The sequence below is a fragment of the Colius striatus genome, chromosome 1 (assembly GCF_028858725.1).
Source record: "Colius striatus isolate bColStr4 chromosome 1, bColStr4.1.hap1, whole genome shotgun sequence".
NCBI classification, from domain to species: Eukaryota; Metazoa; Chordata; class Aves; order Coliiformes; family Coliidae; genus Colius; species Colius striatus.
In genome coordinates, this window is record NC_084759.1 from 71,960,041 (window position 1) to 71,986,916 (window position 26,876).

Below are 26,876 nucleotides of genomic sequence, written 5' to 3' on the forward strand. Positions count from 1 at the left end.
GGTTGTTAACAGATGAGATCAAAAGCATTCAGGTCAGAAAGCATTACAAATACATATTTATCTGAAAAAACAGTAGTAAGAAAAATTCAGCTTCTGCTTTTAATGTTAGAGTCATTTAACCAGTGAAAATTTCTTATACTCTTCAGTTTCTAATGGGATTCATTTTCTTAGTGGCGAGCAATATGTAATTGAAATGTAACTACTTAGAGGGAGCTCCAAGATTAATTCAGACTTTATACATTTTACATTGCATCGAAATGGACGATAGGTGTTATATCCATTGACAGCTAGAATCAATATCTAATTACCTACAGCACATTCCAGCAATTCAGCAGAGATGAGAACCTGAAGCATTTCTTTCTAGGGAAATCCCAAGGGCAGACTCAATAACGTCCTAAAAATTACTTCTGTAAGTTATTTGCATACTTGTTTTATATTCTCCTTTCTTTATCCTGGTTACATTTCTGCTAGTTTTCCTTGAGATTTATTTTATGAAAGTTGCACTTCACCTTGTAACAATCACTACTGATTTCACTAGAAATCAGTCTTACCAAAAATGTCTACTTTGTGTACAGATGCTTTTAAATTTTACTGAATAAAGTCAACAAAGTTTATGTTTGCATTTGTATTATGACTTATTGATATAAAAAATACTGCTGAAGAGAAAACCATCTGTACAACACTATTACTTGCATACTTTTGTTCAAATTATGGCAAATGAGGCAAGTGATTTAGCAACAAGAGAACTGAACTCAGTGTTAAGAAATCACTGATATATTTTCAGCATCTCAGATGAGTTTTTTAGCTTGTGCTACATTGTTTTCCAAGGCCAAGACAGGTAGTTTAAAATCAGATCATAGATTCCTTCAAAAAATACTGGTCCAGCAGTGATATCAGTGTAGAATTAGTCTGGAAAAAGACTTTCTAGGTATGACCCACAACATACATAAAAATTCATGAAGTCTGCTTCTGTTATTGGGATTTTAGATGAAATGAGAATTGAAATAGCTTTAAAAAATGAAATGAATACTTAATGTGAGAATATAGTTTCTTTCTAAGACTTCTCAAACTATGCATAATTGTGGGTATAAATTCTTTTTTCTAAGCTCAGTACTGTGCTGCTGTCATTCCTAGCTATGTGAAAATCCAAGTATTTGTCTTCCTGTTGTGAGCAGTGTGTATTTAACACTGTGCCTTTTTTCATAGAAATGAAGAGTCATCTTTAACAACAGATTAATAAAAAATAAGTGTAAATAATTAAATCCTCTTTACACAATGTTAGCTCATCTAAGAAACATTCATCACTTGATTAATTAGGATTGAATTATCTACTGGGTCAATGCAATTGAGATGACTGTGTAGTCATACCTTGAAAAGCCATTGCCTGGAATATTAATTTAAGGCACAGTTTTTAAAAATAATCAAACCCAAAAATACAACATCCAAACATACAGAAATTATATTCCTGATGCAGATTCTAGGCAGGTATTCTATAACAGCTGCAGTTTATTCTATGTGGAGCTTTCCTGTTTTATTTAAAGTATTTTAAAGTAAAGAAAAGGAAGGATCAAGGAAAGCTATCAGGGAGCAAAAGATTTATGCATATATAATCTATGCTGTAAAAAACGACTTGAAAAAAGATGTTCCCTGAAATGTATATTTGAAGTTATATGAAACATTTCAGGAATATGAAAGCTTAATTATAGGAAAAACTGAAGAAATACAAATTAATTTTCATTTACTATGTGCTTTTAAGTTATTTTTGCAGTTTGAAAAGTTTCATTATTAATATACCTACCATTCATACTGAAGTCAATCTTCTTTGTAGATACTACAGAACAAACTTTATTCTTCTTAATAACTGCATAAACTTTTTGCATCTTAGAATCATAAAATCATAGAATGGTAGGGATTGGAAGGGACCTTTAGAGATCATCTAGTCTAACCCCCCTGCAGAAGCAGGGTCATCTAGATCAGGTCACATAGGAACATGTCCAGGCAGGTCTTGAAGAGCTCCAAGGAAGGAGACTCCACAACCCCTCTGGGCAGCCTGTGCCAGGGCTCCCTCACCCTCACAGTGAAATAGTTTTTTCTTGTATTTAAGTGGAACTTTTTGTGTTCCAGCTTCATCCCCATTACTCCTTGTCCTGTTGCTAGCTACTAAAGAAAAAAGGGATGTCCCAACCTCCTGACACCCACCCTTTAGATATTTATAAATGTTAATAAGATCCCCCCTCAGTCTTCTCCAAACTAAACAGCCCCAGTTCCCACAGTCTTTCCTCATATGAAAGATATTCCAGTCCCCTGATCATCTTGGTGGCCCTGTGCTGGACTCTCTCCAGAAATTCCCTGTCCCTCTTGAGGTGAGGAGCCCAGAACTGGACACAGGATTCCAGACGAGGCCTCACCAGGGCAGAGTAGAGGGGGAGCAAAACCTCTCTTGACCTGCTGGCCTCATTCTTCTTGATGCATCCAAGGATGCCATTGACCTTCTTGACCAAGAGGGCACATTGCTGGCTCATGACACATTGCTGGCTCACCTTTTAGACAATACACATACATGCATACAACACACATTAAAGTATAGGAACAAAATTAAATTAATAAAATAAATCTCATTTTGTCCTTAAAACAATAGGGTAATTTATACCCAAACTATACCAGAATTTTTTTCCTTTCTCCACAATTGATACTCTCACTGATTTAATTTGTCAATGTTTTTCTAGTTATCAAAATGGTCTAAAAGTTACATTTTGCAAGGTTAAATGTGGACTAAGGTCTTAGATTCCTAATAGCAATTCCTAATAGATTCGTAATAGCAATATTTAATCTTTCCCTAATTCTGCTCAAATATCTATTTCCTTCCACTTAAAGAAATGGACAATGGTGAGAAAATTCATAAAACCTTACCTATATAGTCTCAAAGCAGATGTAATGGACATTAGTCTTCCAAAATCCCAGGGAAAAGGATTCATTACCTTTTAGATATCTTCACTAAATCTTCTACCAACTATTAAAAAAAGTCTTTTTAGATTCTAAAATTGTTTGGGCCTACAGATATTTTTATCTGAGACAGTAACCTTGTGCTTACTTTGTAGTTGATGGAGAGAAGTATCTACTGTAAGAGCACCTTCATATCATCTGTTTCTAACATTAGCCTTAGAAAGTGATATATCTTCACTTAAATTTGTTTCTTTTTATTCTGGAACTAGAACTCTAGCTCAGGATTTAGAAGCTATGTTACAAGTATCTAAAGTTTTTTCAGATTCCCATACTCTGACATCAAGCAGGTACACAAGATGTTTGGGACAGTTCACCTGAACTAGTCAACAGGATATTCCATAACATAGACCATCATGTCCAATGTATCAACTGGTGGGAGATGTCCAGGAGGGTCAGAGACACTCTGGGCATCAGTCAGTAGGTGGAGAGACATTGCATTGTGCATCATTTGTCTTTTCTTGGGTCATATTTCTTCTTTTTATTATATTCCTTTTAATTAAAACTATTATTATGTATTATTTTTGTCATTAGGCCATTTTGATTTTTAAAGTGTCCTTGTCTCAACCCATGCATGTTACCTTTCTTTTCCAGATTCACCACCTCATCCCTTTGGGACATGACAAGTGAGAGGTTGACAGCACAATGCTTAGTTCATGGCTGATGTTATATCATGATAGTTTTTCATTATGAAGTATGTAAAAGATATGTCACAATGACATTTCTTTTGAAAATACTTCTTTCTCTTTTTTTTCACACTAACACAGTACTGAAAGATTCAATCTATAAGAGCCTGAAGGGGGTGAATGAAAATTTCATTTAAAGACAAGTAACTGAAAATTTATCTCTATCTTGAATGTAAATAAAATTTAGTCTTAACTGTGAATATAGATACCAATTGCTTTCCCTGTAGCCCTCCTATAACTCCATTCTCTAGCAGAGTTTAACCATACAGACAGTTTTGTAGGTTGATCTCTGTTCCACAATTTTTGAAAAATCTAACTTCTGACATCTAGATTGCACTTGGAAGTGATGACAGGTGTTGTTCAGCAAGCACTTTTTGGAATCTCTGTTTTCTCATCATGTAGTTTGTTAGAAATTAGGTCTTTTTGAGTTTTTCTTGTTTCTGTGATCTCAAATTTTTGCCCAGAGAGAATCAGACATAATGGAGATCAGTAATGTCAGACTTTTAACTTTGCTCTTCATCTTTGGCTTAATTAATGTCTTCTAAACATCCAGGAAACACCGACATATAAAACTGTTACGCTACTTTCTATAGCTTTCTGTGACTGTATAATGTAAGAATTACCAGGGGGCAGACTCCTGCCACTTTAGTTTCCCTTTATACTGCTTACATGGGGTAAATTGGACTTGACATACCAGAGCACGCTGCCAAGAAAATCTAACCTTCTGTGAGATGTCCACAAATCCCAGCATGGAAGAATAGGGATAAAGCTAATAGAAACTAATATGAAATAGATCCTGCAATTTTTTAGTTACACTTATCAGCAAAATCATTCAGATTTATATACTTCCTTATGATACAAAAAAAAAACCCCAAAACCGCAACCCAACCCAAACAAACAAACCAAAAAAAGCCTGTCTTTAGTCGTTGTGTAGCTGAGCTTCAGTTATGCCTCAGGGATACTGATCTGCTGGCAAGAGCAAGTAGCAATATCAATGCTTTCCTTTCCCTGAACCCCATCTAGGTTTGGGAAAATGCAAGCCTTTGCCAAGGCTTTGCAGGAGCTTTGCCAACACAAGGTGCCCCTGAGATGCAGTGAATGACCTCATCTTTTGTATATTGGCTACATGCTGTCCTGAACATCTCTAATTCCTTTCTAGGCAGCAAAACTAGAATGTAATCCTTCTGGGGAAACTGGGATAGCAAATTTCTTGAACCACTATAACCACAACATTCTTTGTGTACATTTTGTGTAAAAAATTCCAAGTAATGGATTTTATACCCAGATTCATTTACTTTTCTTAGTTCGGAACCAATTTGTTTCAAAATTAATAAATTGTCACATGAATTTTGACATTGTCAAAGTTTTTCTCTAAGCTACTTGGTTATTGTTTCGTGGATGTGAGGCATACATTTAATTGGGAACTGGAGGGAATATTTTTAACTACAATAATGAATCTGAGATTCTCTGAGGTTTCTCTAAGTGTACTCTCTTAGAGTACACTATCTTAGCTGTAGATTCTGAGACAATTACAAGTATAGGAGAAAAAAGCCTAAGGGAATTCTGACAGATAAACAAACCAGTCATCCCTGCTACATCATTTCTTTGCGTGCCGTATGATATTGTTTGAGAAAATCAGATCTATTCAGTGGACAGCGTTATCTGTAAGGTGTAATGATACTCTCAAGTTTTGAACCACTCTAGATAATCATTCTAGTTCTTTGTGATAAGGAATTATACGTTGTGGAGTTTCCCTCTCCGGAAGTTTTAAAAACTCATCCGGATGCTTTTGTTTGCAAACTGATCTGAGTTAATCTGCTTTATCGTGGAGTTGGAATCTTTAGATTGTTAGATCTTTAGAGGTCCCTTCCAATCCTTACCATTGTCAGTCGGTAACTATGAGAGTCTCTCTTCTACTTGGAATACAGGTCATCATCAGGGCTTCCTCCTTGTGCTTTTCTCATTTCTTCTCATGGACAGAAAAAAAAAGCAGAACCTCGATTTAACATTTTACTACCTCAGGAGTAATCCCAGTGTTCCCTGAGAATTCTATTCTGCAAAAACTCCCTCCTTTCCCTCTCTCCTTTTTATTGCAAGGTAAAAAAGTTGCAATATTTTTTTAAATCAGAAAAATGATAATTTTACTGTTGTACCCAAACTACATTCTATTTTTTCTGTTAGTTGCCCTTTCTATAGCAAATAAGGACATCTTCTGACTTAAACTGATCCTTCACTCATTTTGCCCTTGTCTTTTACCTTCTTTTTTTTTAAGAAGACTTAGTCAACCTTCAATAGCCCATATGTCTGTGTATGTGATAGTCTCCACTGGGAATTTTGTCCCAAGTCTTCTGTCCCAAGTTTATCTGTAACAACAACAACATTAATAACAATAACACCTTTAGAAGACAATTTATTGTCAGTCCTACACAGGTGAAGCCTGAATGGTTACTTTTGAGTCTAGCAGGAACAAGGTTCTTAAATAATATTCTTGGAATTTTGCATCAGGAAAAGGAGATAAATCTGTACTGGTTTAGACTTGGTGTAACAAGGATCTTTTTATTACTTCTTTCTTGGAGATCCCATCACTTGGTGTGTTTTGTCTTACTAATAAAGTAATTTTTTACCGGCAGTGAAATTTGGTTTTCCTTCAAAAGAGTGTATAAATAAATGCAGCAGTAGAGGAAGAGACAGAATATAGACATTTTCACTATGAAATTTAGCTGATACTTTCCACTAAGATGGATAGATGAACTCATTAATTTATAGAAAGTGTCTTCAAAGTGTTGTTCACTAACAGATGTATACTACATAAAAATATAAGCCGTGTACTTTCTGTGCAGCAATCTAAAAAGTTTTATCAAATACACTATACAAATACATTGCATGAAGGACTTACTGTAGCATTTTTTAATCTTTTATTTTTCCTGATAGCTTTTTCAAGAGATACAAAAAATCAAGGTAAGAGTATCAAATCACAAACAGTTATTACAGCCTATTTTATGTAACTCAGTTTGTATTACAAAAAGTCAGATTCTAAAACTCCTGAAAGGGAGTTGTAGTGAGGTGGGAGTCAATCCCCTCTCTCCAATAATGAATGATAGAACAAGAAGAAATGGGCTCAAGTTGTGTGAGGGAAGGTTTAGATTGGATGTTAGGAAGAACATTTTTACTGAGAGAGTTGTTGTTAAGCATTGGAATGGGCTTCCCAGGGAGTACTAGAGATATTTTTAAAAGATATAGATGAGGTGTCGAGTGACATGGTTTAGTGATAGGTTTCACAGTGTTAGGTTAGTGATAGACTCTTCTCCAACCTTAATGAGTATATGATATTATGAATCTTCAGAACTTTATATATACCAACAGAAATCTTATCTAGAAATTGTAAAGGTAATCTTAATACAACTTAGAGTCATAGAATGGTAAGGGTTGGAAGGGACTTTTAGAGATCATCTAATCCAACTCCACTGCCAAAGTAGGTCCACCTAGATCGAGTTGCACAGGAACATGTCCAGGCAGGTCTTGAAGACCTCCAAGAAAGGAGACTCTACACCCTCCTTGGGCAGCGTGTGCCACTGCTCCCTGACCTGAACAGTAAAATAGTTTTTTCTTATATTTAAATGGAACTTTTTGTTTTCCAGCATCTTCCCATTACCCCTTGTCCTCTCGAAAAAAGGAATGTCCCAGTCTCCTGACATCCACCATCTATATACTTGTAAATATTGAGATAGCCCCTCAGTCTTCTCTTCTTATAGACTAAACAGCCCCAGTTCCCATAACGTTTTCTCCTATCTTAACTGATGCAAATTATCTGGGACTACTAATGGTCATTCTGGAGGATATAGAAACTTTCAGATCTTCAAGTCTTATATCAGACAGTGGAGTAGTTTGAGGTAGAATCAGCTAATTCTCAGAGCAAGCCTAGTCCACAAATATCCCAGGTGTTGCTGTTAAAATTAGCACAAAAATATTTGACATTGTCTGCACACAGTGATATAGCAAGGAAGAGTACTCTCTGTATCATGCCTAAAGCTTAATATTAAATTTAATCTCAACAATTGCCTTAGAATATTTCCAAGATGGGAAGTGTTTGGGAGTTTGAACACAATGTATGTGTTACATATGTAGCTACATATAGGCATTATGTCATATGTTGGAGCTCTAGGAATGCTCATGGTATCAGAATAATAAATAAAAATTTTCCTAAATTCAGAAATCCAATTCATTGATTTAATTTGATATTTCAAACATCTAAACCTCTTACTAAATTTAGTAAACTTTACTTATAAAAAATTACTTTAATTTCCTAGAAAATCATAGAAAATGTTAAAAAATTTTAAATCCCTATTTAATAGTGAGTAATAACTGCTGATCTAACAGTCTTGCTCTTCTGATAATGTATGACAATGGCAGAGTTTTAACAGAATAAGAGAAAAAAGACTCTCAATTGTTTGTGACATTGAATATTTTCAGCACTGCTTTTCATTACTCTTTTTTCTTCCTATTTGCTGGTTTCAGTTAGGGTGAATTCACCCTTCAATATGGCTGGTGCAAGGTGTCATTCACCTCATTAAGTGCACTTCTATACCTTTCATCTTGAGTGAAATGCTACTTTTTAAGCAGTCAGAGGATAAATTGTGAGCCTTTTGACAGAGATAACTGACAAGAGATCTTAGACTTTGTTCACTATCCTTTACTGTAAGGATTTCACAAGATGACTCACTAAATGTTTCTAGGATTACACGTTAGGTAAAATCCTCTGACAGTCTTTGTCTCTGAGGTATAAAAGGTGCATAGTACTATAACTAGTACTTTCACTGAGCTGTGTTGAGTTTTCCTAAAATAATAAAGTGCATACATCAATTATTTATTTTTCTGTCTAATAGTGTACTCTGGCTAAACAACTTTTCCAATTAGCTCATATTCAACCAAGTGGTGCAGTAAGATATTTGATCTGTTTTGTGTGTATGCACATTTACCTGTCTTCTTTTTGACAAAAACTGTAAGATACTGAAATAGGAAAAAAAAATAGATATCAAAACCCAAGGAAAAATAGCATTTGAGTTTCCCTATTGCTGAAAACACACAGTAAAAACAAAAAAAAAAAAAAAAGAAGGGAATTGCAATGCAGACAAAATGACTACAGAAGGCTTATGTGTGTTAATACAGAAAATGTAAAGCAGATTGAGTCAACATCAAAGTATCAAAAAGAAAAAAACAGCAAAAAACCCAAAACAAATGAAATTGTAGAGAAGTCCTAATAGGACCATAGGACAGAATAGATAAAGATGAAATTATTTTCAAAATTTGATTTGGATCAAGACAGAACTACTCATTAAGAACTGTATCCTGCAGAACGGGTGCAAAGGAACATTGTGTTCCAGAAATGATCCTTTAACAGGTATCCACAGAGACAATCCTGTGCAATAGTAAGAGAGCTGAAATATGAATCAGAAAATTATTTATTCTGGCTCTGTGTTGCATCCAGATGTGTTGAAAACCACAAATCCATGTTGTTCTACTAATATTTAGTTGCTATTCAGTGTGAGCATAAACACTTTTCTCCAAGATGGAGAAAACCACAAAGCAGAAGAAAATCTTTTGTTATCCTGAAGCTCATTAACTTCCCTTCTGTAGAGCAGATGCTCAGACAAATGTAATAGTTAAATGGGATGATGTGTAATTGGACTGTGTAGATGAGTTGCTGAGGGACGTGGTTTAGCAATGGGCTTGGCAGTGTTAGGTTAGTGGTTGGACTTGATCTTAGATGTCTTTTCCAACTGTAATAATTCTATGATTCTATGATCTTGCTTCAGATTTGTGCAGTGACTGCCCTTTTTCTGGAGGTCCCACACCTCACAAGTTGCAAGCTGGGTGTTTCATTAAGGGCTTGAAGTATCTGAAATCCTTAAGTGATGGAGGAGCACTATATCCCTCATGCCACGTCATATCAGGTTTTTATGACTCTATGTTCAGACTCTATCCAGCATGAACAAAAGAAAAACACTGAAACTTGTCTTAGTACATCTGAACAGAAATGCAATGTGAGGAATATATTTGTGAGAGCTTTAGTAGGCAATTACTGTGTAAACTTCACGAACTGTGATAGTAATAGTAGTAGCTCCTTTTTTTCAAAGTGTGTCTATAGGAATGCACGTGGAAGAGATTTGACCTAACAGTTAGTTTAATTAGGTACATACAGATAATATCTACATTTGATATATTAATTATCTAATTAAAAAATTTAAATGTCATAACAATATTTACTAAGTATTTGGTTTCCACTTTGACAGGTGTGTCCGTGATTGGAGAGTACAGGAAAGCAAACCATATCTAGTTCATGATTTGTTTTAAATTCTGACTTCCTATTTTTGACTTTCTAAATTGTGCTTAGCATGATTCAGGGAACCCTATTGCTCTCTTAAATAAATGCCCTTAGGTACACCATTATTAACAGTCTTTTTAATTTTTTTTTTAAATACATAGTGGATCTCTAAAGAATCAACATTCACATTATTTTTTGTTCCTACTTTTCTAAACTTCCTTTGAAAAGAATTAGCTGGAAATTTATCCTGGAAATCAAGATCTCTATATTTCTTATGAACTTCCAGCAATCCCTTCTGACAGCAACTCTTATCCTACTGTGCTAAATTTGCAGTGTACAAAGGGGGAAAAAAGTAAATCTAGCTCTTCAGTCTCTGTGTCTTAATACTACACATCATTTTAAGATACTTTTAAGATTATGACAAGCTCTTCTGGTTTTTACCAGATCTTTGAACAGACCTTGCTGCTCAGTTCCAACTGTTCCAAAGAAGCAGCCTATTATGAAATCCAACACTGCCTGCTTTAATACTAATCTTAACTGTGTTGGCAGGAATTGAAACTTTTGGCAGAACAAATTCTTTCTCTCAAACTGCCACCAGTAGATCAGCCTGATTCTTCATCATATAAATATATCCCATAACTAAAATTGTTGCTTGGACGGAAGGGAAGAACCCATTTATTATCTTTAAAAACCTAGTAACTCCTGGTAGCCTTATTCATTACTAAGCTGACATGAGTCAGAGGCTCTGTATGTCCTCATTTTAGCTTTCAAGATTTCTAGAATCAACCATAAACCTTACTTTTCATCTATTACTTTACTGCATCTTAAATCTATTTCAGCAGTGTCTCTACTCTTAAGGATGGTCCAATAAATCCAGAAATTACTAAAACTAAGCCACACATCTCAGTCAATAACAGTTCTTACTTTAGTTCTCTTTAACTTGCAGACTACAGCTCGAAAAAAAACTTATATGTTTCTTTCCTGAACCTAAATAACAGTGCTAATCTTGTTTTAAGAACATCTCAATCACTTTAGCTTTGGATAGTTAGAGCTAGTTTTCTTTCTCTATCACTTCATATAATCTATAAATGAACTTAACTACTTAACTCATAATTTCTGGTATAATATCCCCAACAATAAACTTAGCCAACCAAGAGCTCATCAATCCTTAATTGACTTTCAAGTATTAGGTAACTGAAGAAAGCTCATTACTGAAGAAATCTTATTTCTGGTTGATAATAAACTGAACATGAGCCAGCAATATGCCCACGTGGCCAAGGAGACTGCAGGGGGATCTCATTAATATTTATAAATATATAAATTGTAGATGTCAGGAGGTTGGGACATCACTTTTTTCCGTTTTATCTGTTAACAGGAGAAGGGGTAATGGGAAGAAGCCGAGACACAAAAAATTCCATTTAAACATAAGGAAGAATTATTTTACAGTGAGAGTGTGAGAGCCCTGGCACAGGCTGCCCAGGGAGGGTGTGGAGTCTCCTCTGGAGGTCTTCAAAACCCAGCACGCATTCCTGTGTGTCCTGATCTAGGTGGACCTGTTTCTGTAGGGGGGTTGGACTACATGATCTCTAAAGTTCCCTTCTAACTCCTACCATTCTCTGATTCTTTGATGCTGAGGTTTAAATAATTGCATAGTTAAGAACTACTAGTAGTCTAGATCATAATCTCTTATCAATCTTAACTCTAGAGTGGAGCATAATGATTCTTATTATACTCTCTTAAAAAAAAAAGAATTCTATTTTTCAGTATGACTCATCTTCATTATATGGGTCTTATAAAGTTCACAGAGCCACTTGAATCTTATCGTTACTACTCATACTTTAAACATAACATATCTCTAAAATACAGGTAATATCTATCCTTTACAAGCCCTGTCAAAACATTATTCTTGTCTAAGCCCTTAAGATCTTGCACAACATGCCAAGAAACCTACATGATATGACAACAATATTAACACTTCACCAGCTTTGTTTTAGCTGAAGTTTTGGAAACTTCCAAGGGTTACTGAGGCCACTCTATTTCTGAGTAGCTATCTCTTTAGGATACTCTGAAAAGCTTTGGGAAGATTTGCCATTTAATTTAAGTAAAAGATTACCCAAATTAAGATAAAAATTATGTCATTAGTTCTTGTATAGCTGCTTGCTTGGTAACAGTAGGAGGGGCTGTAGTGCTGTCCTGGTAAGCAGTTCTCAAAACATCCCTCAACTCTGAGGACTCATCTACAGCCCATTGGGGCCAGTCTGGTGCCTCTGCCATCACTATTTAATCTGCGATAGGAGAGGAGGTGAAAGAGTGGAAATAGACACAAATGATCATGAGGATCTCACAGGTAGAGAAGGATGAAGAAAGTAGGAGTGCTGGACTTAAAGATTCCTCCGCAACTCATGGCAAAAATGCGGGCTGTGCCTCTATAATCCATGGAGGGCAGTGGTAGGACTAAGAGCCACCAGTAGCTCTGTGCTGGAGAGCCTGTGGGCTACAGAGACACATACAGGAGGCAGGGAGGAGCTGCAACTATCAGGACTAATGCAGGCTGGAGTGGACTGTGCAGCTGGCCTGCTCTGAGGCAAGACAAGGGGCTGGAGCCATTGGGAAAAGACTGACTGAAGCCCCCATTTCCTGCTTCCTGAGCCACTTGGGGAGGGACAAGGTAAAGATGCCACACTCAGAGCTCTAAGCCCTGGAAGAAGGGTAAGGAGGGATGCTGGTCTTAAAGAACTGGTTGTGCTTTTCAGGATTATAGCATTCTGTATTGGTTTCTGCTTGTTATGTTTCATTGTTTTAATGGTTTTGATTGGTGGTGGGTTACATTAACCTCTGTTGTCTTCCCCAAGTTGAGTAGTCTTGTTTGTTTTGCCTGAGACCATGAGAGACACTGAGTGTTCATTGTTCTTATGATGTTCCAAAGACCCTGGGTACTTATGGCTGATTGTGGTTCTTTTTTCCCAGATGGGCCTAAATCATGACAAAGTAGCAGGTGAATGAGAAAAAAGCAGCAAACTAAACTTTACATTCTTAGATAGGTATCTCTTGCATCCCACTTAATTTAGCAGAATGTGGTTAATGGAGAATAATCTTAATCAAACCAGAATTTCAAATATTAGTTGAGGGAATACCAAAAAACCAGTCCAAGTTATGTACTTGAATGATATCTCCTGTTACGACTGAATTTTGTATGATTATACTTCAATGAAAAAAAATCCATTTCTGTGACCATGTTTCATAGTTAAAATAATTATTTCTTTAATATGTTTATTCTCATTAACTTTTGTATCTTTTCTCAGATTTTACCCTAACTTCACCCTTCTTTGCATTTAAGTGTATGGTTTCTGAACACATTTTCACTCATTGTGGTGCAGCCCAGAGTCACGTCACATCAGAGGGAAAACTATGTGGCAGGTGGCTATAGTTATCAACTGAGAGTAAAAAATAATCTTGGGATTTTCTATCTCTTTCTTTCCCTCTTCAGTAGTTACTTTACAAAGATAACAAGCAATAGTAACCAGCAAGACAGGATTATGTTGTTATTGTGATATGCTATCATCAGTGGTCTCCACAGTGATGGCTTTTCATCTGGATCATCAAATTTCTCCAGCTCAAGGATCCCAAAGTCCACTCTGATGGTGCTCAGGCTGAAAAGAAGATGAGGAACCATTGCTTTTTGAAGTAGGCAAGAGGGATAGTTAGCCTTTCTTGAACGGTATTCCTTCTGGTTTTAATGGTTGTTATTTTCATGTACGTATCGTTTTTCTGTTTAGATGAAAATTGGTCTGAATGAACAGCTACCATAAAATTATGGTTAACTTATCTCTAGTTACTAAAAAAGAAGAGGTTTTCAGGTTTCAGGTATGGAACAGTCTTTAATTGCAATGGATGCCATGCAGTTTTTACTTTCATTCCTCTTTGCATTTATCAGGACATAACATAAGCAATGTGTATGTCATGATGGGCTATTTGGTGATGTGTTATTTTTTCATTACTTTGGGAAATCTTTATTCTGAGTAAGTCATTCTTCTATGTTCTGGAAAAAAAAATCATTACTTTTTCTTATTTTGTTATGGTATTCCTCATTTACTGCACTTAAACATTTCATATGCATTAAAAATTCTTTTACACCAATCATTTTAAGGGATTTGTCAGTCCAATTTTATGTAGAGACCTAAGAATCAAAAAGATTGAGATTGATACCATTGACGGGTTTTTTGGAGGTTGACTTTTAGTGTGTTTGGTATTAAATAGCACTTTTTTTCTCAAACCACTGTTTCCTTTAATTTCAGCTGTGACTTGAAGTGTTAAAATACCTGCAAATAAAACCTCAGATTTTAAGTGTATAAAGTGTATGATAAATTCTATTCTAAAATTTACTTGACATAATTTTAGTTGTGTAATCATCTTTCAAAGATACATGGAAATTCACATATACAGCATAAAGATGCCCTGAAAATCTGATGAATATTCATAAGTTGGATATCTTAGCAACAGAAATCTCCTTTAGAGCTGTCTCATAACTTCTGCTACAAATGGATTACGTTTCCCTAAAGACAGCATTCTCTTGATTCACTCCCAGAGATCTAGAGGATAATGGTCAAGAACTCTAGATTGTATTAGCAACTGGGAAGGAAAAATTATTTAACAATAATTAAAAAGACTGTGAATTGAACCACTATTGCTGCCTTTCTAAAATGAAAGCAAAATTAAACTTTCCCTGAATAGAGAAATCATGGCATTTTGTAATATTAGAATAATTATAATACAATTAACTTTATGAATGGATTAAATTTCCATACATACTACTTAGAGACTACTGCAAAAGTATCATTTTGAACAACATAATATTAACATTTTTATATATACCATATTTCTGTCTTTCAAGGGTCTAAAACTATGAAGTAATAAAGCATTTTACTAATCGATGATGCATGTCTGTGCTCATATTGAGGATGAAAATCATCTTTCTTTACTTCCATTCCTTATGGAAAGAACTTTTCTCAGTTTAGAATAAGCCAGTTGTAACTACTTGAATAACAGGAGTGTAACTAATGCGCTTCTATTTTCAGACAGTGGAAAGAGGCAAAATGCGTAAAAAAGGAAAAGATATGGAAGATCAACTGTGATTTCCTTCAATAAAACAAAAGACAGATAAGAACCAAGAAAGTCTTCTCTATCTATATGCCAGAGAAGGCTTTTTGATATAGCATTTATTAAAACAGAACTCAAATCCAAAGAAGTCTTAATAATATCATGAAAGAAACAGAAAAAAACCTGTAAAAATTACCAAATAAATAATAATAGAGAAGAACTAAATTAAACCAGAAGACATTGTAACTTAGGACACGGGGGGAAGAGAAGATATTTGTGAAGAAAATCAAAGGAAATCATTACTAAAATCTATCCATGTAAGTAAGTCTTGTTAAAAGTGACAAGTATGGGGAGGAAATACTTTATTTGCAACTTATGAAAATTAATGTATTCATTAGAATATGAAATTTGAACAATAACTAGTTTGTTGTGAAATCAAAACTTATTTGGTTCTTTGAGGAAAAACCTCCAATGAACATCTTTCCAGTCTATTTTCTTCTGATCTCTTATTTTAGAAATTTTATTTACATAATGCAAAAGCTATTTACATCTGACAGAGTTTGTATGCTAACAGATACACCTATTTTTAAAATGTCTTCCAATGGACTAATTGTATTTTTTAATCTATTTATTTAAATAAAATATTTAATTTGTGATATACTCTGGGATGAGTCCCATCAGACCCCATGGACTTGGGAACATTCAGCTGAGAGAGCTGGTCCCTTACAATCTGTGTGTCCACAAATGGAAAATTTCTGTTCCCACCCTTGTGGTCCTCTGACTCAGTCGACTGGGAAGTCCAAGGTCTATTAGTATTATTAAAGCTTGAGGTGGAAAAATCAGTGAATGCCTCTACTTTTTTTTCATTAGTTAGTCAGATAAACATCTCCAACAAATACTGTTCTAAATTTATTTATTTTTATTAGTGCAGGGACTTCATGTGCTTTTTGTAGACAGAAGCCAATCACTTCAAATACTGTTCTCTTTTCCGTCATTTCAGTTCTGATGCAACTAAATGCATAGATAGACTTATTTTAACTATTTCCAAAGATATATTTATCTTGATGAATGAAATGATAACTGGAACATCTTTTCTGCTACAATTCCTCCTCAGAACTACTAAGCTATAAATAGGTACGTGGTCCTTTTAGTGAAATATTCAAAAAGACTGTCAAATACACAGCTATATGACTGAGTTTTGAACTACTAAATGATTACAGTTATGACATAGCAGTGTCTATGTTAGATCAATTTCTTATTTTGTTTTGACCTTTACCTGATATTCTGGAACTAAGGAAAAAAAACCTCTATGTCCCTTGCCATAAGAGTTTTCTCAGTCTGAGTATGTCAGTTGATACATAATTTACAGCTCCCTTTACTTAGTGAATCTTTGTTGATTTATGTAGCTGAAGACAAGGTGTAATAATGTTGACAGCTGTGTATTACCTTACAAACTTTATAGAAAAGATTTTGTGTAGTTAAGATTGTCAATGAATACTTAACTACCTGGAGTGTATAAATAATGGCATAGGTAGACATATAGTAACATACAACAGGGAGATATTTATTTTCAATAAAAGACCTTCATATTCTACTATTTACAATTGCATAATGGATATAATCAGTGTGTACTATATATCTTATTTCTGTAGTAGTTTTCATGAGATACCAAAGATTTAGCAGTATACAATAACAGAGTATGAAGACTCTTTTCTACTCACTTTCTTGCTCTTTTTTAAAATCTCAGACCTCTTTTATATTCAGGTTGAATGTTTGCTTCTAATACTGTTCTAGAGCACAACAATTTACAGAGAATTGAAAAAGCAATTTTCTTTGGACAGCTAGCTATTCTCCCTAATTTTCACCTGCCAAACTCTTTTCTATGAATGTTGACTCAATCAGATAAAATGCAGGCTTTAAAGATGTTTGATTAGCTGCCTGGCTTACCTTTAGCCACTTACTTTGCATGTAAACTGTCTACATACCAACCACTCTTCCCTTTCCACTGACACAGCTTTCCTCAGGGTTGCACTGAGCAATATGGCAATGATCTAAGATAATAAGCACTTTTCATTTATGGGCTACTGATAATTCCTGGTTTATTAACTGAAATAAGAATGCACGTATTTATATATTACTTTTAATTTTAAAAATAAAATTAATTTGTTTTTTTATTAGACCTTATTTGAAATTACTATAATAATGACTGAAGACAGACTTTTACATTTTTTTTCCTGTTGCATCTTCAAATACTTTCCAACAGATGAAAACCCAGTGATAAGTCACATATTTTATAAAATTCATTTTCCATAGGTTTCAGGAACTTACCACCATCAGTTAAACTGAATAGTCTCTTGTAACCAGTTCTCGTGATCTCTGTGGAATGACTCAAACAAGTATTCTGTCTAAAATAATAGAATCAATTGCTCACAAAGTTTTATGTTGTCTTGGGTTTGTGTGGAGCTAGGTTTTCGGTAACTTCTTACACAGACTGCAGTGATGTTCCCTGTGAGAAACTGCTGGAAACACTCCTCATCTTCAAGTTGAACCCACATCTAGCCCCAGCTGGGCTGATTTGACACCTCTGCGATCTCTGATTAAGAAGGTAAAATCTTCAGTGGGAGGTGGAAGGTGTGGGATGAGAGAGAATCAATCAAGTAGACTCCAGGGTCATTGAAGGAAGAGATGAGGAGGTATGCTGGTCCACAGATCCTTTGCATCCTATGGTGAGATGACAGCTGTTCCCCTGACACTCATGGAGGGTAACAATGGAGCTGAGGTCTGCCAGTAGCTCACGGAGGACTGCATGGAAGCAGGAGTGGCTGTTCCTGGAGAGGCCATGACTCTCTGGGGAGGTGATATTGAAGCAGAATGTACCTGGAGTTGTGCTGTTGCACAGGAGACTCGCAGAGGAGACTCACAGAGGAGTTTTTAAGGAGCTGCAGCCCTTGGGAAGGACTCATGCCAAACACATTCATTAGGGATTGTATCCTGTGGGATGGAAACCTGCAATGGAGCAGGAGAAGAATGTGAGAGACAGAGACCATCTGTGATGGACTGGGAAATTGTATTCTCTTCCCTCCTTTCCTGAGTTGGGGAAGAGGTAGAGATACCAAGAACAGGTAGCCAACTCCAGGAAGAGGGAAAAGCGGGGGAGAGTGTTTGTTCTTTTTCTAATTGGTAGTGAATAAAACTGACTTGTTTTCTTCCACAACTTATCCTCATCAGTTTTGCCCCTGACCATAACTGGTGAGCTAGTCCTTATAGATCTCCATAAGGCCCTTGATTATCTTTTCCTCATCCCACTACTGAGATGTGAGCAGCTTCATAATTCTTTGTTCCCAGCTGAATTTAAACTACAGTACATGTAGAGTGTAAAAGGAAATTGAGAAATCTAATATCTCTAGAACATTGCCTATTTTTTATGGCATTATTTGGAAATAATATCACCTTCTTATGGAAAAGTCTGACTAGTCTTTTAGGTTTATAGAATGTGAGTGATCTTAATGTGATAATAATAAATATGAACTTTTGTATACATATACATAGCTGGACAAGTTTTAGACTCTGATATCTAAGTTGCTATCAGGTGAAAGCAGACTGAAAATGAGCTAGATAACTGTAGGACTTGAAAGTTTAATATTCCAAAATGGAACTAAATAAAATTAGTGGGACCATATTAAGCTTAAAGGTAATTGTACTCTCTCTGTCTAGGAGCTGCTTTGTACCTCAGGAATCCTGACATAAGTATATATTTTCAAATTAGGTTTGTCATACAAACCCATACAAAACATTGCCTTATTGTTCCCCTGTTTCATGACCAAGACATTATATATTTGTCCTGTCTCCTTCATCACTTCTAGTGTCCCAGTAAGTAACCATCATTTTTATCCTTAAAGTTAATGAAAAGAAGAAGAATGGTGGAACTCCCAGTGAAAACTAACAGAAAAAACTTGAGTTTCCATAAGGGTATCTTAGAGACTCTATTGGGCTTTCATTTTTTTACCTAATCTATAGATCTTTCTGATTCTATGTACAGTATTCTATATTGTAACAGAAAAAAGAAAAAGATCACCAAAGATCTTGTGATAAAAAATCCTTATCAGATTAATTATAGCTAGAAAAGTTAAGGAACAAGGTATTTTGATATGAGAAAACTATGTCTCATCAGGCTAAGGAAATTTTGATTTATAGTGATGATTTTTTAAGTTACATGCAATTCTTTTGTCAAATACATGTCTCTTTAAATACTTGATATTTCTATTTATAAGTTTTCAGAAACTCGTGTCTACCTTAGTTTGCACACATTGTCCTTCCAGATTTTCAAAAGGGGTTAAAAGAGATCTGTGCAAAAAAAAGTCTTTATTTCTGTTGGCTTTATGAATAAATAAATAAGAACCTGAAAGACAGGACAGTAACTCAAGACACTGATACAAGTTTCCAGCATGATTTTTGATTCATCAACAGACTACATTAAAAAGAAAAAAAATCCCGAATAAAACCAAAAATTTACACAGGCAAGACAAAACTGTTTTAATGGATCTTGAAACATGGAGTTGGAAAGGAATCTTTTTTTGTTTGTGGTTTTGTGCTTTTAGGGAACTTATTTTATTAGACTCTAGTCATAAACTTATTTTAAACTCATGCTTTCTGACTTTACTTTGCCTCTGCAGAACATTGTTAAAGACATTAACTGATCTAAAGACTAGAAGTCTTAATATCAAACATAAATTTGTCACCAGATAAGTCTTTTTCCATACACTCTTGAATCATGAATTAACCTTCTACATGTATTCCAGTATTAATTTCACTTAATTTATTTTTACTCATTCATAGTATTTCAGATGAGAGTCATCATATTCCCTCTTCACTACAATTTCTTTAAGGAGAAAATGAAAGTTCTTCTGGATTTCTTTCTTCTCACTGGTTATTTTTATTGTATTTCTCTGCAGCAGTTTCAGACTTCCTGGAATGTGAGGGAACAGAAAAAGCCATGGGCTTACAGATGCAGTTTCACCACTCTCTTGTGTATATTGTTAGTATTACCACAGTTTCTCTCTATATATTAACATGTGTTCATGGCAGCAACACAATCACAATTATCTAGTTTTATTTCCTCTCTGTCTCCTGTCATTGCCTAGGTCTCTTTTTTATCATCCCATAGTATGGGTCTCACATTTTATAGAGTACTCTCTGACTCACTGGTCTTTATTTTGTTGTCTCGTTTCCAATTAAACATATAGTATGGTCATCCAGCTGCTTCTCTGAGAGTAGGCTGTTCCTCCTTGATGTCAATGAAGCACAGTTTCACATTATCAACTCATTTCATTAACATTTTCCCCTTTGCTGTTTCTTTCTGTCACTGAAAATACTCAACACTGTATTCAAAAAAATTCGTGATTGAAAAAATAAACTGATAGCTATCATCTAAAACTATAATTTTCCTCTTTTTACTTCTTTACACACTATTCAATACCTTTTTTTAAACTCAAATCCTAGTTTCTTTTATCTTTCTTTCTATTTAATTAATGATGAAGCAGCATCAAAACCTTTAATGAAAGACATGCATTAAATTTAGTTCATCATTGTGATTAATGAACATTAATTGATTTGATTAACTTAAAATATTTATCTGCTTGATGCATTGAATTGCTCAGTTTAAGCTAAAGTAACACTGCCATGAAATAGTTGGTTTTATCTTAATCCAAAACACATCTAAGTATTCTCCCTTCAATTATAAGTCAGATTTTGTATTTGTATTCTGCATTACTTTAAAACAAATAATACAAATTTTTGATTGCTTTATTTTTTGAAAAAAATTAATATTGATTTCAAAATAAAAAGTTTGATATCAATTTCCACTTGTTCCTATGTAGAGCATGTTCCCCTTCACTAATGCTCTTCAAAAAGAATATGAGATTTATCTGAGCAAATAGAGGCTTTTCTACCACATAGATGTCTGAAATTTAGATGGTGAATTAAATTGATAGGTGAATTTGCTTGATAGGAAAAGGAAGAATACCCTTCCAAAGCTGAACTTGTCTCTTCTTAAATCAAGGATCTTAAATAGGTCAACTAAAATTGTAATAGTGTTCCCTGAAAGTAAAAAGCATTTGCAGTATTGCAGGCTTTGTCAGAGGAAAGCAGTTAATTCTACTGTTGTAAACTGAACATGTAAAGGTTTATTTCATGGCACAAAATTAATTCTGTATCAACTCTGTATTCTCTGTAACTATATGTATTTTCACTCCTTGAACGGTGATATGTTATTTAAAAAAAAAATGATACTGTTTTTACATTGTTGTAATTATTCCTAGATTGGATTTAGGTACCGTCATTCTACTGTGTATTACACAGTTTAATCATAATTCTTTTTTTTTTTAGTATAAACCAAATAAAGTCCTCAACCTAAAGTCAGTTTTAAAGTGGGAAGAGAAAGGCTCAAAAGTACCAGTTCCACCTAAATCAAACTTTTACTTGAAGTGTCATGGTTTAACCTGTGTCAGCAGCTAAGCATCATGCAACCATTCACCTCCTAGTGGGATGAGGAAGAGAACCAGAAAAAAAGTCAGTTTAATAACTAAAATGAAATGAAATATAACAATAACAATAATTGAAATATGTGATGATAATAATAATAATAATGAAAAAGAAAGAAAGTCCAAGAAAAGCAAGTGATACAGAATATAATTGCTCATCACTTGCTGACAAACACCCATATACTCCTCAGGCAGCAATCCGCCCTTCTTAGTCAGCTTCTTCCAGTTTATGTACTTGATATGACATCCTGTGGTATGGAATCTCTTCTTAGCTAGTTGAAGTAAACTGTCCTGGCCATACTCCCTCTGAGCTTCTTGTGCATCTCCTCACTGGCAGAGCATGGGAAACTAAAAAGTTCTTGATTTAGGATAAGTGCTACTTAGTAACAACTAAAACATCGATCCATTATCAAACATTATTCTTACACTAAATCCAAAACCCAGCACTGTACCAGATACTAAGGAGAAAATTAACTTTACCACAGCTGAAAACAGAAAATAAAACTTCTTTCTTTTATACTAGAAAAAGAACACAATTTCCAAACCAAAACTTTATACTTGACTGTCTTATAAAAATCTGAAATATCTAAACTGTGTGTGGGTGCCTAGCAATTTGTTTAGCATGCTAAATACATAATTTTGTTGTTTAGTGAGGTATTTGGTTGGCTTTTTTTTTTCCCATGGGGGTATCAAAATAGATGCATTACATTATGCCATAGACAAAATTACAGCATTTGTGTATCTAGCAACATTTTTCAGTAGAGGTAATATGACTGTTGTGCTTCATTTTTCTTAGTTTATTAATCATTATGTTTATTCCATTATTACTTGTTTTTAAGATTATATAGCTGTTATTGGAATAAGAGGGGGAAAGATTCAACTTATGAATGAAAGATCAATATTTTGCCCTCCTCAGTTTTCAGGACTCCTGTTATGATCTCTTATTTCTTTCTACCTTTCACAGGTTAATTCTGTTGCTTAGTTATACAAAGGGATGATCTTTGGCTTTAGAAGGCTGCTTTAAGAATTAATTGCAAGCAAGCTATCAAAAGCCTGTTCAAATCAACAAAATACCAGAAATTCCTAAGAGCCTGTATAGGTCATTAAGATCAGAAATGAAAATAGATGTTTTCTCTTCTTTTTTATTGTTCCTTCTCTTTTTTTTTCTCTTTCTTTTATTTTTGTTTTTATTTTCTCTTGAAAAGGTATAGTCTAACCCCTAGAAATCTTTTTCCTACTGCTTAACATAGTGCTAGATAGTTTCAAACGTCTTTATGTATGCCATTTTACCAATAGACATGATTTATTAAAAAAAAAAGAAACCCTAATTTACCAGTTTTGGCTGGAATAAATTTCTTAATGGTAACTTATACGCTGCTATGTTTTGAACTCATTATGAAAATGTTGATAACACGGGAAGGAATTAGTTACTGCTGGACAGTGTTTACACAGCATTGAGACCTTTCTTGCTGCTCTGCTAGTGAGTAGCCTGGGACACAGACAGCGGAGACAGTTGAACTCAACTGGCCAAAGGAATATCCCATACCATATGACGATGGACTCATCAAGAGGAGTTAAGAAGAGGGGAACATTTGGAGTGATGGCATTTGACTTTCCAAACAATTATTGCAAGTTATGGATCCCTGCATTCCTGGCTGAACACCTGTCTGCAGATGAGAAGCAGCTAATGAATTCTTTGTCTTGCTTTGTTTGGGTACATAGATTTTAGTTTATCTTAACTCATGAATTTTTGCATTTTTACCCATCTAATTCTCTTCCTTATCTTACTAGGGGAAAGTGAGTGAGTGTGCGGGAGGGACTGAGTTGCAAACAAGAGTTACACCAAAACAACTAATAAAATATGTAACCTGAATTGGAAACAGATTTACTTTTGTAATCTTTATTCAACTTTGAAGCCAAAAACTATATTTGAAATAAAATTTTTTGTCCAGAAAATATCCCCAAATTAGCACTGATAATGCTATACAAGATGTTACTTATCATCAGCACTTTCTTGCTGAGTGAAATCTGTGGGTGCTTTCTCCTGTTGTGTATTTCTCTTGCAATCTTATTTACTCTTCAGTAGGGGTCTCTTTCCACTGCAGACACCTAACAAATTTTTACTTCTCATTGACAGAGGATAGTGAGATGTTAGGAGGCTGCTCCTGATAAGAATCTTGTGGGTAGCACCGATTAGCCTCATTGACTAAAAAGAAATGGAGGGAAAATGTGTCTGAAGCATAAAGTGTCAAACTGGGGAAACAGAACTTTTCCACCATTCTTGTCATGGAACATTTAATGTATTTTTTGCTTTTTACTTATCCTTTTAAGATTCTACATGAAAATCAAATAATTCTGTTTTCCATTTATGTCTCAGCAAGAACTGAGAAAAGTAGAAATAACAAGTAACTTGTACTTGATTTCTACCAATTGAGATTAAAATAGATCTACCTGAGTTATGAAGTTGTCTTTAGAGTTTTTAGCAGACACTGTAGATGCAAGAGAGATGCAATTTCTCTCTTCTGCAAGAGAGAAGTTTTAGATTAGAATGTAGATATTAGCTGCATTTCAATTTTTCACCATCATTGTCTCCCCTCATTGACTACTGAGAGAGATAAACAGCATGGTCTAGAGTTTCCCACTAATCCTAGTATAGGGGCTGAATATTAGGAACGTGAATCATAAGGGAAAGAACATTCTTCCCTCTGTAGAGGTTTCTGGTCCTATCACTAAACTCATTTAACAGTTTCCAATATAAAAAGGTATTTCAAGAGTTGTAGGACTGTCTAAAGAAAAGTTAGCTTAATTTTCTGTGAGGACATTTTAAACCATCTAGGAAAAATACGAACATCTTGGTGCTTTTGATGTTAATCTATAAATTGAAGAAAATATATCCTGTATGTTATCTTCTAATACTAATATTACTGGTGATGAGACTGCTCTAGAACTGAGAAATGTGTCACTGAAAGACTCAAGTAATACAAGACTCATACTTGTGCTTTAAAGGCAAAATCTTTTGGCCACCCATCGTTGTGCCACTCTGTGTTGTTTTCTGTTTGTTATAGTTTTGGTTGTTGGTGGTTTAAATTAACATTTATTTTCTTCCCCAAGTTGAGTAGTCTTGTCTGTTTTGTCTGGGACTATGTGGCAACTGAGGCCTCCCTGTCCTTAGGGAGTTCCAAATGCCTTTGGTAATTACGGCTGATCTTTGTCCTTTGGTCCTAGATGGGTCTAAGCTATGAAAGTTGGCCGTATTAAGATTTTTTTTTTTACTTAATTTAGATAATTTTAAAGAAATAAAAAAATCCCACAGCTTTGAAAGCAGAAACTATTAGTGATACAGTATTCTCCTCTAAATATCATGAACTTAATAGATACTAGTCCAAAAATAACCACTTGAGAGTTTTAGAATATTGTTTTAGAATATAGTTTTAGAATATTTAGAATATGCAGTGAAAGTAACAAAGTCTCTGGTTATATGAGTCACTGTAATTTGTTTCATACACCTCAAAACTGAAGTATCATAAACATTTTAGCTATTATGTAGTTGAGATAACTCTCTCTGAGTAATGAAACTGAGTTTACTTTATCAAAGGATATGAGCAGACTCAAAATTTTTCATCCTCAGAAAACACAGATACAGTAGATGTGGAAAAGGAAGGATACATCATTTAATATAAACTTACTTGAAATAACTCCTCAGGGAGTCTCATTAACATAGGGAGATTAAGTCACTCTAGACGATAACTCTGGGTTACAAGTGGTCTGACTCATATTTTGGAAGTGTTTTTAAGAGAAATGTCTAACATACATCAGATGAATTCTGCTTTTGAAGTGCAAGCTTCTGCCCTTTAAACATAAAGGGAGTCTTTGGGCAATTGACTGAAATCCAAATTGTCCACATCATAAAATGCTAATGTTTGTTGAAACAAATCTTCAAAGAGTAAAGTTAAGTTTATTAAAGACCTGTACCTCACACAGTGAGAAAATCCTGTTCTGATAATAACTAATAACTCCTTCAAATTGACAGAAAAATACATAAGTGCAGTTTGAAAAAAAAAAAAAAGTAAAATCTCATCAAATTTTCATGTTTCCAATGATAATATTAGTGTCTTTTTCAGGGCAAATTCATTATTTGGGATTTGAGAGAAGTGTTGCAGTATTTTAGGAAAGTTAACAGTTGATGTCCATGTGGTGTTTCTTGTACCAAAGATTTGAACAACGCTAGGGCAGATGCAAGAGTGTTATGCTGAATAGGCTTTTGTATATTTCATATATCCTCTGAATTATGACTTAGTCCAAGGATAAAATGAAGAAATAAGAAGGATCTCAGTGAAAAGGTGAGATATCAATTATATATTTTGCTTTATTTTATTTCAATCTAAGAGTAGTGTTCTGTCATATTGTCTTCCAACAGAGAGTTTCCTCTTTATACTCAATTTCTCTTTACATATGTTTGCACTCCCTTAGCAAGCTTTATTTATTAAGGATATCAAATGAATTTAATTAGTTTTTACACCTTACAGACTCAGAGATTGTGTTGTTAATGTTTGATAATTTTAAGATGAATCCCTAGGTGCTTTTATCTATCTTTTTGGCTGTCAAGGGAACAGCAGATGACTTGAAGGTAGCAGCATACTTGCATTAGTTGATATAGAAGAACCTGTTATATCAAGAGAAAATAAGCATGCTTGTTTTCTCCCTTGTATGTGGTGAATAACTACATTAAATCAATCTCAACTGTCCATCAAAGTCAAATTTATTAAAGTACAACACTGCAACTGAACACTTTTTGAAATCAATATGACTGATGGCTAACAGCTTGAGGTTTGCACCTATATTTACATTTTGAAAGACTGACCTTTTCCACCATCTTTGATTTTTCTTTAATGGGCCCCTTTCTGAAACTTAGAAAGTAAGAATGAATAGATTCTTATAATTATAGAAGCAATACAAACACTATGCTGTTTTTTCCAGAGTTATATAAACCACAAATGAAAGATGAAAGACAAAACAACACAAATAAACCCTTCATTTCTCAACCTGTCAGCTACATAAAAAAAGGCCCATTAAAGCAGAGTAAATGACATAGAAAGGCAGAAGCTGCTACAAGAAAACCTCATTGCAAAGATACAGTAACTTAGAGATATTTAATTTTTATTTAATTTTAAAAATACATCCAGAAAGCAAACCAGATCAATCAAACTGACTAACCCATCAATTCCAAGGAAC